Source organism: Ambystoma mexicanum, chromosome 1p, assembly GCF_040938575.1.
Source record: "Ambystoma mexicanum isolate Mex_15411 chromosome 1p, UKY_AmexF1_1, whole genome shotgun sequence".
Classification (NCBI taxonomy): Eukaryota; Metazoa; Chordata; class Amphibia; order Caudata; family Ambystomatidae; genus Ambystoma; species Ambystoma mexicanum.
The window spans coordinates 787,143,132-787,156,078 of NC_090921.1; the positions used below are offsets into that span (position 1 = coordinate 787,143,132).

Below are 12,947 nucleotides of genomic sequence, written 5' to 3' on the forward strand. Positions count from 1 at the left end.
TTTCAGTGTCACGCGCAGAGCAAAGCGCACGGGCCCTCACCTTCCCCTCTGACCTCCCCCCCCCAGATAAACATTCCAACACTGCACCCCCCCCCCCCCCTCTCTCGCTCTCTCTCACACACCGTGTACCGCCCAGGGCCCCTCAGGAACCACATGCACTGTAACAGAGACATGCATGCAACTCCCACAGTCAGACAGATAAAGTAACACTGAAGGCACTACGCTTTCACACAGGGCGTGACGTGACGCCGCGCATTTAACTGTAAGCACCACTAGCTCTGCTTCTCTCGCGGTCACCCACAGGGTGGCAGTTCCAGTCCTCTGCGTCTCGCAAAAATACATCGTCCTGCACAGGTAGGTGGTCACCTCTCACAGTTACACGTAGCATGACAGCCCTGCACCCCTAACATTAACACACGATGTACTACGGACATCTCTGCACGGCGTATCACGGACATCTCTGCACCACCCAGTCAGTCACACATGTTGTAACACTGACAGCCCTACACCTCTCACATGTACACTGACATATGTGCCCCCTCTCACAGCTACACACTGTGTAATCACCACACCAATAACGCAATTATCCATCCTTTGATGAAAACGTCCAACTATCTACCCCCCTGGACGGGAAGTGTATAGTGAGATTTAGAAGCACGAGGCCTCGCACACTTGGGTTCAGCAAATATAAAAGCGTCCCACGCAGGGAAGGCTCTAGGATTTGTGGGGCCAAGTACGGCATATTAAGCATGGGGCCTCTTAATTTGCATCTGATAACATCACAGGAAGGGCCATCACAAGAAGTTTGTTTGTTTGTTTGTTTTAATATGTGTAGTGCGCGCCAGACCTGAGGGTATCAGGGCGCAAAAAGGCAGCAAGGATATTCTCAGCTTGGTTACATTGCTGTACAGTAATATACAATAAGGAATATACATAAAGGTAAAGAGGGCTTAATATACAATAAGGAATATACATAAAGGTAAAGAGGGCTTAATATACAATGAGGAATATACATAAAGGTAAAGAGGGCTTAATATACAATGAGGAATATACATAAAGGTAAAGAGGGCTTAATATACAATAAGGAATATACATAAAGGTAAAGAGGGCTTAATATACAATGAGGAATATACATAAAGGTAAAGAGGGCTTAATATACAATGAGGAATATACATAAAGGTAAAGAGGGCTTAATATACAATGAGGAATATACATAAAGGTAAAGAGGGCTTAATATACAATGAGGAATATACATAAAGGTAAAGAGGGCTTAATATACAATGAGGAATATACATAAAGGTAAAGAGGGCTTAATATACAATGAGGAATATACATAAAGGTAAAGAGGGCTTAATATACAATGAGGAATATACAAGGAGTGAGGAGGGACATATATACATATGAGGTCAGGCCTGGCGGGCTGTTGGAAACGGTGCCGGTGCATCCGACTTCCCCATTCCTATTGAGCCCTTTCGGGCTCAATAGGAATGGGGATGTACCAGGCCTGGCACCCACGAAAGGGCAATTACTGGTTTTACCGGCAAGGCTACCTCCAAACCCGTAATGAGGCCCGCGGGGCTCTACCGCCGCTAAGGCCGGTGCTGCATATCAGTAACTCATCAAACCGGCCCACTTTGGCCCCGTAAACTGGCTCACACTATTATGCTGGTGCGCTGGGCTTGGCACTTCATTGGCCTATTGTCAGACAGGCTAGTCTGAGCCTGCCTGTGCATCTTTTCCAGTCACACACAGTGAACCCTTCCCAGCCCTGCACCGCTCCTAGCACGGACAATGCGGCATGTTTCATAATCACACACCAAGGGACTCATTGCAAGTGTGGCGGCTGTAACACAGATGACTCTGCTAAATGTGCATATTGTTGATGCCACAATCCCGCCTCGGAAGTGGGGGTACATCCTCCAGAGCTCGAGGTGGCGTTAGTCCCTAGTATAGAGTCAGGGTTTGGAGGAATTACGGTTGGTGGTAATTCTTCCATTTCTCTGTGGTAGAGTGGAGGGACAACCTCCGGCCAAGTGCTGCAGCTTTTACTCCACTTTCCCTAAACACCTGGAATATGGTGGTGTGGTAAAAGTGGCAGCCATTCCATTACCCAACACTTTTTCCTCACCTTCATACTGAGGTCCAAAGTGCACCACTTACAATGCTGCACCTCACACTCACACACAAAGCAACACCGACACTCAGGCACCCTCACACTCGCGCACAGACTAAGACACCCAGCCTTGAACCCCTCACAGTCTCTCCAACCGTGATACTAACACCCAGGCAGTGTGACACGGCCAGCCCTGCGCCTGTCACAATCGCACACACACTGGCATTTAACATTAGCAGTCCTAGTCCTCACACACTCCAACAACCCTAACCATTAGGAGCCAGAGGAACAGGTGTGAAAAGCAGAAAGTGAAGGAACTGGGGAGGTGCGAGAGGGAGAAATGGGAGAAAGAGGAAGCACAGCAACTAGAGAGGAGGAGGGAGAAATGAGAGAATCAGGGAAAGCAGGAACTAGAGGGGAGACGTGAGACAAAGGGGAAGAGCGAGAACTAGAGTGGGGCGAGATGGAGAAACTAGAGAAGCAGGAAGAGCAGTAACTAGAGTGTAGGGAGATGGAGAAATGAGAGAATCAGGGAGAGCGGGAACTATAGAGGGGGAGAAATGAGAGCATGAGGACGAGCAGGAACTAGAGTGGGGGAGATGGAGAAATGATAGAAGCGGGAAGAGCAATAACTAGAGAGGCGTAGGGAGAAATTAGAGAATGAGGAAGAGCAGGAACTAGAGAGGAGGAGGGAGAAATCAGAGATTGAGGACGAGCAGGAAGTAGAGTGGGGAGAGATGGAGAAATGAGAGAAGTGGGAAGCGAAGCAACTAGAGAGGAGGAGGGAGAAATTAGAGAATGAGGAAGAGCAGGCACTAGAGAGGAGGAGGGAGAAATCAGAGATTGAGGACGAGCAGGAAGTAGAGTGGGGAGAGTTGGAGAAATGAGAGAAGTGGGAAGCACAGCAACTAGAGAGGAGGGGGGGGAATGAGAGAATCAGGGAGAGCAGGAACTATTGAGGGGGAGAAATGAGAGCATGAGGACGAGCAGGAACTAGAGTGAGGGGAGATGGAGAAATGAGAGAAGCGGGAAGACCAGTAACTAGAGAGGAGGAGGGAGAAATGAGAGAAGCGTGAAGAGCAGTAACTAGAGAGGAGTAGGGAGAAATTAGAGAATGAGGAAGAGCAGGAACTAGAGAGGAAGGGGGAGAAATGAGAGAAGCGGGAAGAGCAGTCACTAGAGAGGAGGAAGGAGAAATGAGAGAAGCGGGAAGAGCAGTCACTAGAGAGGAGTAGGGAGAAATGAGAGAAAGGGGAAGAGTAGGCACTAGAGAGTGTGGAATCATAGAAGCAGGAAGAACAAGAAATAGAGTGGAAACAGGGTGGAAAATGAGAGAATCAGGGAGAGCAGGAACTAGAGGGGAGAAGTGAGAGAATGAGGAAGAGCAGGAACTAGAGTGGGGAGAGATGGAAAAATGAAAGAATCAGGGAGAGCGGGAACTAGAGAGGAAGAGGGAGAAATAAGAGAATGAGGAAGAGCAGTATCTAGAGTGGGGAAAGATGGAGAAATGAGAGAATCAGGGAGAGCGGGAACTAGAGAGGAGGAGGGAGAAATAAGAGAATGAGGAAGAGCAGTAACTAGAGTGGGGAGAGATGGAGAAATGAGAGAATCAAGGAGAGCGGGAACTAGAGAGGAGGAGGGAGAAATGAAAGAATGAGGAAGAGCAGGAACTAGAGAGGAGGAGGGAGAAATGTGAGAATGAGGAAGAGCAGGAACTAGAGAGGAAGAGGGAGAAATAAGAGAATCAGGGAGAGCAGGAACTAGAGAGGGGGAGGGAGAAATGAGAGAATGAGGACGAGCAGGAACTAGAGTGGGGAGAGATGGAGAAATGAGATAATCAGGGAGAGGGGGCACTAGAATGGGGAGGGATGGAGAAATGAGAGAATCGGGGAGACCGGGAACTAGAGAGGAGGAGGGAGAAATGAGAGAATGAGGACGAACAGGAATTAGAGTGGAGAGGGATGGAGAAATGAGAGAAGGGGAAGAGCAGAAATGAGAGGAAGGGGGAGAAACGAGAGAATGGGGACGAGTAGGAACTAGAGAGGAGAGAGGGGGGTGAGAGGAGTAGGAAGAGCAGGAACTAGAGGAGGGAGATGGAGAAAGAAATGAGAGAAGCGTGAAGAGCAGTAATAGAAGGAGAGACGTATGAGAGAAACAGGAGCAGCAGGAACTGGAGACGAGGCGGGATGGAGAAAGGAGAGATGTATGAATTAGAGAGGGATATATGGAGAAATGAGAGAAGGGTGAGAGGGAGAAATGACAGAAGTGTAACTAAGGAGGGGAGAGATTGAGAAATGAAAGAAGCAGGAAGAGCAGGAACTAGAGAGGCGGAGAAATGAGGGAAGAAGGAAAAGCGGAAACTAGAGAAATAAGGGGAGAAGGAAGAGCAGGAACTAGATAGGGGAGAAGAAGAAAGAGCAGAAACTTGAGCGGGGAGAAATGAGGGGAGAAGGAAGAGCAGGAATTAGAGAGGGCTGCATGAGGGAAGAAGGAAGAGCAGGAACAAGAGAGGGGAGAATGAGGGAAGAAGGAAGAGCTGGAACTAGAGAGGGGAGCATGAGGGAAGAAGGAAGAGCAGGAAATAGAGAGGGGGAGACATGAGGGAAGAAGGAAGAGCAGGAAATAGAGAGGGGAGACATGAGGGAAGAAGGAAGAGCGGACACTAGAGAGGGGAGAAATGAGGGGAGAAGGAAGAGCAGGAACCAGAGAGGGGAGAAATGAAGGGAGAAGGAAGAGCAGGAGCTAGAGAGGGGAGAAGGAGGAGAAGGAACTAGAGAGGGGAGAATGAGGGAAGAAGGAAGAGCAGGAACTAGAGAGGGGAGAAATGAGGGGAGAAGGAAAAGCAGGAACTAAAGAGGGAAGAAATGAGGGGAGAAGAAAGAGCAGGAACTAGAGAGGGGAGAAGGAAGAGCAGGAACTAGAGAGGGGAGAAATGAGCGGAGAAGGAAGAGCAGGAACTAGAGAGGGAAGAAATGAGGGGAGAAGGAAGAGCAGGAGCTAGAGAGGGAGAAATGAGGGGAGAAGGAAGAGCAGGAACTAGAAGGGAGAAATGAGGGGAGAAGGAAGAGCGGGAACTAGAGAGGGAGAAATGAGGGGAGAAGGAAGAGTGGGAACTAGAGAGGTGGGACATGACGGGCAGGAAGAGAAGGAAGCAAAGAGACTAGGACACAAGGAAAGCAGGAGGAGGAGGTTATAGAGAGCGCGGGGGGGGGGTGATGGTAGCAGGGAAAGCAGGCATTGGAGGTTGGAACAAGTGGAGAAGTTTGTAGAAAGTAAATGGAGATTGGGGAGGGGGGAAGTATGCGAGAAGCAGGGAGAGCATGAATTAAAGAAAGAGAGAGGGCTTGCGAGAGGGAAATATGGAGGTGACCAGCTAGAGAAGGGGGAAAGAGGCGCAGGAAGACCAGCAAAGGAGGATGGAAAGAGGGCGGCAGGCAGAGCAATAACCATTAAAGGGAGACGGGGACAAATAAAAAGAGAAAGCAGACAAAGGGATGGGTATGAGAAAGGAGAGCGGTGAACAGTGAAGGGAGAGGGGAACATCCTAAGCCACCACTGAAAAGGAGGGGCAGATGAGAGAAAAAGGAGAGCTGGTAGTGATTGGGGGTGCATGTGGAGAACGGTGTGTTAGGAAACGAGGGGCAGGAGAGAAGCAGGAGCGCTGCCTAGACAGGTAAGGTAAGCACAGAGAGCAGGAGTGCTGCAGGGACAGATAAAGAATACATGGAGAGCAGGAGTGCTGCAGGGACAGGTAAGGTAAGCATGGAAAGCAGGAGTGCTGCAGGGACAGGTAAGGTAAGCACAGAGAGCAGGACTGCTGCAGGGACAGATAAGGTAAGCATGGAGAGCAGGAGTACTGCAGGGACAGGTAAGGTAAGCACAGAGAGCAGGAGTGCTGCAGGGACAGATAAGGTAAGCATGGAGAGCAGGAGTGCTGCAGGGACAGATAAGGGATGCATGGAGAGGAGGAGTGCTGCAGGGACAGATAAGCTAAGCACAGAGAGCAGGCGTGCTGCAGGGACAGGTAAGGAATGCATGGAGAGCAGGAGTGCTGCAGGGACAAGTAAGGTAAGCATGGAAAGCAGGAGTGCTGCAGGGACAGGTAAGGTAAGCACAGAGAGCAGGAGTGCTGCAGGGACAGATAAGGTAAGCATGGAGAGCAGGAGTACTGCAGGGACAGGTAAGGAAAGCACAGAGAGCAGGAGTGCTGCAGGGACAGATAAGGTAAGCATGGAGAGCAGGAGTGCTGCAGGGACAGATAAGGGATGCATGGAGAGCAGGAGTGCTGCAGGGACAGGTAAGGTAAGCATGGAAAGCAGGAGTGCTGCAGGGACAGGTAAGGTAAGCACAGAGAGCAGGAGTGCTGCAGGGACAGATAAGGTAAGCATGGAGAGCAGGAGTACTGCAGGGACAGGTAAGGTAAGCACAGAGAGCAGGAGTGCTGCAGGGACAGATAGGTAAGCATGGAGAGCAGGAGTGCTGCAGGGACAGATAAGGGATGCATGGAGAGGAGGAGTGCTGCAGGGACAGATAAGGTAAGCACAGAGAGCAGGAGTGCTGCAGGGACAGGTAAGGTAAGCATGGAGAGCGGGAGTGCTGCAGGGACAGATAAGGAAAGCACGGGGAGCAGGAGTGCTGCAGGGACAGATAAGGTAAGCACAGAGAGCAGGAGTGCTGCAGGGACAGATAAGGTAAGCACAGAGAGCAGGAGCGCTGCAGGGACAGTTGAGGTAAACCCGGAGAGCAGGAGTGCTGCAGGGACAGATGAGGTAAGCATGAGATGCAGGAGTGCTGGAGGGACAGATGAGGTAAGCATGGAGAGAAGGAGTGCTGCAGGGACAGATAAGGTAAGCACAGAGAGCAGGAGTGCTGCAGGGACAGATAAGGTAAGCATGGAGAGCAGGAGTGCTGCAGGGACAGGTAAGGTAAGCATGGAGAGCAGGAGTGCTGCAGGGACAGGTAAGGTAAGCACAGAGAGCAGGAGTGCTGCAGAGACAGATAAGGTAAGCATGGAGAGCAGGAGTGCTGCAGGGACAGGTAAGGTAAGCACGGAGAGCAGAAGTGCTGCAGGGACAGGTAAGGTAAGCATGGAGAGCAGGAGTGCTGCAGGGACAGGTAAGGTAAGCATGGAGAGCAGGAGTACTGCAGGGACAGGTAAGGTAAGCATGGAAAGCAGGAGTGCTGCAGGGACAGATGAGGTAAGCACAGAGAGCAGGAGTGCTGCAGGGACAGATAAGGTAAGCATGGAGAGAAGTAGTGCTGCAGGGACAGATAAGATAAGCACGGAGAGCAGGAGTGCTGCAGGGACAGATAAGGGATGCATGGAGAGGAGGAGTGCTGCAGGGACAGATAAGGTAAGCACAGAGAGCAGGAGTGCTGCAGGGACAGGTAAGGTAAGCATGGAGAGTGGGAGTGCTGCAGGGACAGATAAGGAAAGCACGGGGAGCAGGAGTGCTGCAGGGACAGATAAGGTAAGCACAGAGAGCAGGGGTGCTGCAGGGACAGATAAGGTAAGCACAGAGAGCAGGAGTGATGCAGGGACAGATTAGGTAAACCCGGAGAGCAGGAGTGCTGCAGGGACAGATGAGGTAAGCATGGGATGCAGGAGTGCTGGAGGGACAGATGAGGTAAGCATGGAGAGCAGGAGTGCTGCAGGGACAGATAAAGTAAGCCCGTAGAGCAGGAGTGCTGCAGGGACAAATGAGGTAAGCATGGAGAGCAGGAGTGCTGCAGGGATAGATGAGGTAAGCATGGACAGCTGGAGTGCTGCAGGGACAGATGAGGTAAGCATGTAGAGCAGGAGTGCTGCAGGGACAGATAAGGAAAGCATGGAGAGTGGGAGTGCTGCAGGAAAAGGTAAGGTAAGCATGGAGAGCATGGTTATTGCTCTGCCTGCTGCCCTCTTTCCATCCTCCTTTGCTGTCTTCCTGCGCCTCTTTCCCCCTTCTCCAGCTCGTCACCTCCATATTTCCCTCTCGCAAGCCCTCTCTCTTTCTCTAATTCATGCTCTCCCTGCTTCTCGCATACTTCCCCCTCCCCAATCTCCATTTACTTTCTACATACTTCTCCACTTGTTCCAACCTCCAATGCCTGCTTTCCCTGCTACCATCACCCCCCCTCTCTATAACCTCCTCCTGCTTTCCTTATGTCCCAGTCTCTTTGCTTCCTTCTCTTCCTGCCCGTCATGTCCCACCTCTCTAGTTCCCGCTCTTCCTTCTTCCCTCATTTCTCCCCACTCTATTTTCTGCTCTTCCTTCTTCCCTCACCTACGTCCTAACCTTTGCTTGCTCCCGAACCTTCCCTGCCCGCTTAAATACCATGGACGGCGCTCTATGTGCAGGCCAGCTGGCCTGTGCAGCGCCCAAAAACACTCCTGGAGGAAACGCTTGCACGTTAACTTATCTGTAGGGACGGATAAGTTAAGCACAGAAAGCAGGAGTGCTGCAGGAACAGATAAATTAAGCCCGGAGAGCAGGAGTGCTGCAGGGACAGATGAGGTAAGCATGGAGAGCGGGAGTGCTGCAGGGACAGATAAGGTAAGCATGGCGAGCAGGGGTATTGCAGGGACAGATGAGGTAAGCACGGAGAGCAGAAGTGCTGCAGGGACAGATAGGTAAGCATGGAGAGCAGGAGTGCTGCAGGGACAGATGAGGTAAGCACAGAGAGCAGGGGTGCTGCAGGGACAGATAAGGTAAGCACAGAGAGCAGGAGTGATGCAGGGACAGATTAGGTAAACCCGGAGAGCAGGAGTGCTGCAGGGACAGATGAGGTAAGCATGGGATGCAGGAGTGCTGGAGGGACAGATGAGGTAAGCATGGAGAGCAGGAGTGCTGCAGGGACAGATAAAGTAAGCCCGTAGAGCAGGAGTGCTGCAGGGACAAATGAGGTAAGCATGGAGAGCAGGAGTGCTGCAGGGATAGATGAGGTAAGCATGGACAGCTGGAGTGCTGCAGGGACAGATGAGGTAAGCATGTAGAGCAGGAGTGCTGCAGGGACAGATAAGGAAAGCATGGAGAGTGGGAGTGCTGCAGGAAAAGGTAAGGTAAGCATGGAGAGCATGGTTATTGCTCTGCCTGCTGCCCTCTTTCCATCCTCCTTTGCTGTCTTCCTGCGCCTCTTTCCCCCTTCTCCAGCTCGTCACCTCCATATTTCCCTCTCGCAAGCCCTCTCTCTTTCTCTAATTCATGCTCTCCCTGCTTCTCGCATACTTCCCCCTCCCCAATCTCCATTTACTTTCTACATACTTCTCCACTTGTTCCAACCTCCAATGCCTGCTTTCCCTGCTACCATCACCCCCCCTCTCTATAACCTCCTCCTGCTTTCCTTATGTCCCAGTCTCTTTGCTTCCTTCTCTTCCTGCCCCTCATGTCCCACCTCTCTAGTTCCCGCTCTTCCTTCTTCCCTCATTTCTCCCCACTCTATTTTCTGCTCTTCCTTCTTCCCTCACCTACGTCCTAACCTTTGCTTGCTCCCGAACCTTCCCTGCCCGCTTAAATACCATGGACGGCGCTCTATGTGCAGGCCAGCTGGCCTGTGCAGCGCCCAAAAACACTCCTGGAGGAAACGCTTGCACGTTAACTTATCTGTAGGGACGGATAAGTTAAGCACAGAAAGCAGGAGTGCTGCAGGAACAGATAAATTAAGCCCGGAGAGCAGGAGTGCTGCAGGGACAGATGAGGTAAGCATGGAGAGCGGGAGTGCTGCAGGGACAGATAAGGTAAGCATGGCGAGCAGGGGTATTGCAGGGACAGATGAGGTAAGCACGGAGAGCAGAAGTGCTGCAGGGACAGATAGGTAAGCATGGAGAGCAGGAGTGCTGCAGGGACAGATGAGGTAAGCAGAGAGAGCAGGAGTGCTGCAGGGACAGATAGGTAAGCATGGAGAGCGGGAGTGCTGCAGGGGCAGATGAGGTAAGCACAGAGAGCAGGCGTGCTGCAGGGACAGATAGGTAAGCATGGAGAGCGGGAGTGCTGCAGGGACAGATGAGGTAAGCACAGAGAGCAGGAGTGCTGCAGGGACAGATAAGGAAAGCATGGAGAGTGGGGGTGCTGCAGGGACAGGTAAGGTAAGCATGGAGAGCAGGAGTGCTGCAGGGAGAGATGAGGTAAACATGGAGAGCGGCAGTGCTGCAGGGATAGATGAGGTAAGCATGGAGAGCAGGAGTGGTGAAGGGACAGATGAGGTAAGCATGGAGAGCAGGAGTGCTGCAGGGACAGATAAGTTAAGCACAGAAAGCAGGAGTGCTGCAGGAACAGATAAGTTAAGCATGGAGAGCGGGAGTGCTGCAAGGACAGATAAGGAAAGCATGGAGAGCAGCAATGCTGCAGGGACAAATGAGGTAAGCATGGACAGCGGGAGTGCTGCAGGGACAGATAAGGTAAGCATGGCGAGCAGGGGTGCTGCAGGGACAGATGAGGTAAGCACAGAGAGCAGAAGTGCTGCAGGGACAGATAGGTAAGCATGGAGAGCAGGAGTGCTGCAGGGACAGATGAGGTAAGCACAGAGAGCAGGAGTGCTGCAGGGACAGATAGGTAAGCATGGAGAGCGGGAGTGCTGCAGGGGCAGATGAGGTAAGCACGGAGAGCAGGAGTGCTGCAGGGACAGATAGGTAAGCATGGAGAGCGGGAGTGCTGCAGGGACAGATGAGGTAAGCACGGAGAGCAGGAGTGCTGCAGGGACAGATAAGGAAAACATGGAGTGTGGGGTTGCTGCAGGGACAGGTAAGGTAAGCATGGAGAGCAGGAGTGCTGCAGGGAGAGATGAGGTAAGCCTGGAGAGCAGGAGTGCTGCAGGGACAGATGAGGTAAGCATGGAGAGCAGGAGTGGTGAAGGGACAGATGAGGTAAGCATGGAGAGCAGGAGTGCTGCAGGGACAGATAAGTTAAGCACAGAAAGCAGGAGTGCTGCAGGAACAGATAAGTTAAGCATGGAGAGCGGGAGTGCTGCAGGGACAGATAAGGCCATGGAGAGCAGGAGTGCTGACATAGGAGCCGGAATGCCGGTTGCAGGCAAGAGTAGAGTGAACCTGAAGTTCTGGAGGGAAGGGGCATCTCTCTGGCCTTACCTCCTGGCTCCATCCTCGCGGGGGTCCAGAGGGACGCTCCCTGATGATGCTGGCGTCCGAGAGGGACTGCCTTATAAAGCATCCTCTGTCCCTGCTGCAGGGGATTGAGGGGTGGGGGCATGGGGATTGGGCGGAGGTTCCCGGCACAGGTCTGAGCCCTAAACATGTGTCATTATTCTCACTAATTAATATTCATTGATGTGTGAAACATTCCCCACCGCCCGGGAGGGTGCAGCGCACTGATCAATAGGTGGGATTCTGTGAACTACTGCGACCTAGTGTGAATGGCCTCGAATCGCCAACGCACCCCCGAGCCCCAATGACGGAAGCCCGCCCCTTCACCAGAATGGACCCTCACCTCCTCCCCCTACACAATGTGCCTTTAACAAGGTCTTGTTGGGGGCACACGTGGCCTGGGACCCCGTTCCATACCCAAGAGGCGTGGGGTCTCTTGTGGTAAATGCGGCTCCCGACGGAGGCGTGCGGTCACTTGTGATAAATGTTGCTTGAGCTCTAGTAATAAAAGAGGTTTGGGGTTCCTTGTGGTAAATGAGGTTTGCGGCTGCGTTTCTTGTTGTAAACGAGGCTTAGAGTCTCGTGACAGAGGAGGTGTGGAAATTGGAGGGTTCTTTCAGTAAATAAGGCTTACGGTCTCTTGTGGTAAATGAGGCCTAGATTCTAGTGGGTAAACTAGGATTGGGGCCTATTGTGGCAATGAACCTTGTCGCCTCTTGGGGGTATATGAACCTTGGGGTCTCTTAGGTTCAATGACGCTTGGGGCTCTTGTAGGAAATAAGGCTTAGGGTGTCTTGGTAAATGAATGTTTGGGGTTTCTGTGTTGCGTTTTCACAGACCAGAAAGCCACGAGGATCCTGGCAGAGTGAATACCAGCAAGCATGCGCGGCCTTCATATCATTATTATTATTGCAATATTCTTTTCGGGAAGCAGTGGAGTCCGGAACACAGTGAGGGAAGCAGAGAAAAAGGAGGGGGGGGGGGGTAACAGGGGAGGGCGGGCAGTTGGCAACAATGGATCTACAAGCAACTAGGGGAGGAAACAGTGCTTTCTTTATGCAGCCACAGTGAGACAGTGGTCCAAACTCAGGGCTCACTGGAGTGGAACCACGCTCAAAGGTGCACAAGCAGAGGCCGGCTGTTGGATCAATAAAGCTACATTTTAATGGGAAATTGAGGCAAAAGATACTTGTAGAATTAATGAGAAGCAAACCAGCTTACACAGGACAAACAAGGATAAGTGCTGGTCATCAATATGAGAAAATATCCAGGGAGACCCAAAAAAGCTGAATGGCTTAGTCTATGGCAGGACCGCAGTCACATTTTAACTCAGATGATTGACTTATATGTCAGCTCAATCCCTCCCATAAGGACCTTCCTGCCTTAAAACACCAGGAAAATCGCCTCTGACTCACAGTAGCAACATCAACCACAGACATGGGTTTCTGCCTCCACGGGCATCTCCAGTGAAGTGCTGCTGGGGTCTCAAGGCACAGAGAGCAAGAAGGCCACGCTTGGTATCGCTAATCACCCCTTTACTAAAAACAGACAAACGTTAATATGGCTTGTTCTCATGCCTGTAACCCACTCTGAAGTGGGTTGCATTTGACCTCTCTATGCCAAACCAGAAAAGGATATGCATTTGCCTCTCAGTCTGGTTACAACTTAGAGCAGTCGAGTACAGGCTAGTAGGTCAGTCAGGAAACAAAGGCTAATAAAAACCTAGGCATTTGCCGCTCAGTCTGGTCCCAACTT

General features: G+C 51.6%; 1 long non-coding RNA gene across 1 annotated transcript in view; it reads right to left on the bottom strand.

The window, feature by feature from the left end:
- The window catches only part of LOC138580837 (uncharacterized), a 50,051-nt gene extending 38,833 nt beyond the window's left edge, over positions 1-11,218 (bottom strand). The window contains exon 1 of the long non-coding RNA XR_011304355.1: positions 11,178-11,218. This is a non-coding gene — a long non-coding RNA (uncharacterized lncRNA). The remainder of the gene's footprint in view (positions 1-11,177) is intronic.
- Positions 11,219-12,947: the final 1,729 nt, after the last annotated feature.